The sequence below is a fragment of the Orycteropus afer genome, unplaced genomic scaffold (assembly GCF_000298275.1).
Source record: "Orycteropus afer afer isolate SDZICR_OR568_19922 unplaced genomic scaffold, OryAfe1.0 scaffold00547, whole genome shotgun sequence".
Taxonomy (NCBI): Eukaryota; Metazoa; Chordata; class Mammalia; order Tubulidentata; family Orycteropodidae; genus Orycteropus; species Orycteropus afer.
Window position 1 is genome coordinate 1,704,527 of NW_006922134.1, and position 4,044 is coordinate 1,708,570.

Sequence of the window (4,044 nt, forward strand, 5' to 3'; positions counted from 1 at the left end):
CAACAACAACAACATTTCCTCCAGCTATTGGTGGGCATCACGCTGGGCCAGAGCCCTCCATTTGTGGCTCTGGGGAAAGAATAAGGAAGGCCATATGGTCTTGGGTAAGAGTGCTGGTTTCATTCAAGGTTGATGGAAAGTAGAATATTGGAGTTTTTCATGTAAAGTGGCAAGAAAACATCACTTCTCATCCTGCTGGTTGTTAAGCCCTCACTCCTTATTCCCCTTATTCAAACCTCAGAATTTTAACTATAAGTGACCTTAGACAGTAGCTCGTCTCTAACAGAGAGAGAGAAAGGGAAAATATCTCCCTATGGTGCCGCTAGTGCATGTCACAGACAATGGCTCCTTCCTGTGTGGGCACTTCTCCATTGATTACATGGTGCCTGGGATGTGAGCTGCCTTTTATACCGTGACTCAGTACGTGGAAACTTAATATAGCCATAAGGAGTTTCTAAAGCAAACTTCGAGTCCCTAGGTTGCGCAAATGGTTAATTCACTCAGCTGCTAACTGAACAGTTGAAGGTTTGAGTCCACCCAGAGGCACCTCAGAAGAAAAGTCTGCTGTCTACTTCCCAAAACTCAGCCGCTGCAAACCCTGTGGAGCAGTTTCACTCTGACACACATGGGGTCATCGTGGACCTGATGGAGGGACCTGATGCAACTTTTTTTTTTATAATACTTTTTACTCAGTATACCTCTGGTATCTTCTATTCAGTTCAGATCTTTTTTTTTTAACCTGATTTCACAACCCACTTACTAATCAGTGCCCACCTATAGTATGAAAATAAGTGAGCTAGGTAACTGTGCAAGTTAGACGCAGCCATTCACTTGGTGTGATTCAACTTCCAGAATAAAACAGCTAGAAAAATAGAAATATCTTCTCCCCCCCCCTCCCCAGCCCCTCCACTCCACAGACCAAGCCTCAAGGGGACTGAGGTAAAATGTTTCTGAACAGGGCTGCCCAGTATTGTTGTGCAGGGTGTCACTGCATGAGGGCACCTGGCCAAGGAGGTAAGAGGGGCTGAAAATTCTGCCTAGCTACCATGCCAAGCCATGTCCAGAGATCTCCCCAGAGACATCGTGAGGCCTGTAGACAGATACAGAGAGCTTCCAGAAGTCTTATATGCATGGAGTTGTTCCCAAAGCCCAAGTCTGTGGTGATTTTGCTCGTTGTGATTATGTTGTTGTTGTTGTTATGTGCCATCAAGTCGGCCCTGACTCATAGTGACCCCTCCTTGGGTTTCCGAGGCAGTATCACTACGGAAGTAGGATTGCCCAACCTTCCTTCCGAGGAGTGGCTGAGTCCTGTTGAGACCACAGATATGTGGTAGGAGGGACATGGAAAATTACATTTACCTAACGGTCTTTCGTGTATCTTTCCCCAGAAGGGGATTCTTCCAAAGATTGCTGCGTAGAAGGTGTGCATCAGAAAAGAAAAGTCAGGTACATTTGTGGAGGATCCAGTGCTGTGGTGGGAGAAAACAGGAGAGATGCAGAGTTAATAATTCCCTTTCCTGTTACTAGGAGGGTAACTTTTTCTGGAGAAGGCGGCCACTTTGGCTGAGGGATATGTATAAACCTCTTACTGCCACCCACAGGAAAAACATGGCACAGAAGCTACACAACAAGGATTCTTCTGACAAATATGAGATTCTCAACAAAGATGCAGGGTAAATGACGAGGACAATTTAAACTTATATAAAATGACGTGGTATCCAGAGGGGAAAAATGCAGAACAGAATTTTAAGTTTTCATGAACTCCGGACTTACTGAGCCCTGGAAAGTATATAAACCCTTAAAACTATTGTCCTGAGATAATCTTTAAACCAAATACATCTCTTGAAATCTTCTCAAAGCTAAATAACAATAATAATAAAACCTAAATAATAGGTTAGCTTAACTAGTGAAGAATGTCTGCCTTGAGCATTGTGCTTTTTTAAAAACTACCTATATGGGATCAGAAGGAGCTCTGGTGGCATAGTGCCTAAGGCATTTATTTGACTGCTAACCAGATGGATGGTGGTTCAAACCCACCATCCACTCTGCGGAAGGAAGGCAACCTATTTCCATAAAGATATACTCCCTCACAAAGCCAAAGGGGGTAGCTATGAGTCAGAATCAAATCAATTGCAGTGAGTTTGGTTTTTTATATGGGATCAGAGTGACAACAGCAGTTGAAAAGATTACCGAGGAGCCTTGGGAGCCAGTGAGTTTATGTTAATGGGGGAGGAACAACTCAGAAAAGGAGGGTGAGAGTGGTTGCCCAACTCAAAGTGTGTGATCAGTGTCACTGAATTGTACATGTAGAAACTGTTGAATCAGGGTAGTTTTGCTGTGTATATTCTCAAGAACAACAAAGTAAATAAAATAAAAAATAATTATAAAAGGAGGAGATAATGGAAAGTTGAATTGTTCCTATCAGGAATAAGAGCTATTGATATTGTTCTTATCCTAGGGAACTGAGAGAAGTCATAATAGACATAGAGCCTGAAGAGTCTGCTACAGAGGCCAGTGAGGAAAGTGAAACACCTGAGGACAAGAGCAAAGTGTGAACCTTATCCTCCTTCAGAACACTCAGAATATTTTCTAAATATTTGCTTCTCACCATTGCTTATTGTCTCAGTTGTGGCCAAGAGCCACAAAATCACAAAGGTTCAAGGGACCAAAAAACTGCACTGGAGTTGCCCTCATAAACATGAAAGAGTGTTATTCTCATGAGCAAGAGAGGGAGTTTACCGACATCATATCCTCAAAATCCGCTAAACCCTTTCCTCTTTCGACATATTTATACCTCTGAGGAACTTACATATAGGTGTTATGAATTCAATATGGGGCCAGTGGCCTCCGATGCTGGTAGTGGGGTCAGGTGAGGTCTGGCATTATGTGCCCTCCATAAGATTAACTACGGAATGTGACCTGGGAGGGGAAAGGGAGGACCGGGGGATAATTTTGAATTGTTTGGTAGTTAGTTAAACAGGGTGGGGTCAGGGAGTCGGTTTGTGGAGTTTACAGCCATGCCAAGTACACTCCACCCCAGCACCCCTATATGCCTCTTACAGTCTGTACGCTCACCTCTTCCACTCGGTCCCTCGAGCCTGGATACTGGAGTATTGGAGCCAAAGGCCACAAATACAATATAAGCTCTAACATAGTGCAACTTCAAGAGGGGAGGAAAGATCACAGTGCCCAGGAAATGGGGGAAAATAAAAAGAAAAAGATCCAGGGGCATAGGGGGCTGAGTTCTCCAAAAAGTCCAGACTTGCCCAGGCCATTCCAGTTGGTAGGTTGTAATTTGCACAGAAGTTCCACTGTGGAGGAAGTGGGCAGTTCTTTGTATATTCAGCAATTCAACTGCTTTCGAATTTCTGCAACCATGACAGCCCATCCGGCAAACATAATAACTATAATTCTTTTAAGGGTGTTAAGACAAGGTTTTTAAAGGAGCAATAGTGGGTAAATTATGTTGCTTTAATAAAACACAGGTGGTGCTACAAGTGGCAGTTAAGATGACCCCAGGGCAGGGCTTCTGCCCTGGCTTGCAATACCATACCTTTTTCCCCCTGGGGGCCTTCAACTCTAGGCAATCTGGCATAGTCTATTGGGGATATGAGGAAAGTCTATAAATGTATAAAATATGTTCCCTTTTTTAAAATTTTGCCATGATTAACAATATTAAGTGCAGTTGGGGGTTTTAGATGCAAAGAAGGAGTTACAAGGAAGGACACCTTTAAGCCTTCACCCCAAGGGGAAGAATTCCCAAACCACCATGAGTCTACTTGTCATTTCCAGGAGACTTTTAACTACATGGTCCCCCATGTCTAGATCCTGTGGCAAAGGCAAAAAGAGGTTATGTTAATGACCTATTGCAGGCAGCAGGTGTCTTCTGTGGCTTTTACCTGGATCCACATGGTCTGCAGGGGCCCTTGGATCAGCACCTGAGAGGCACATAGACACTTTTGTTGGTGATATTAACATACCTCAGTTTCTGGAAGGTGCTTAGTTCGTTGTTGCAGCATGTGAGTCTTTCCTTCTAAAGTTTGG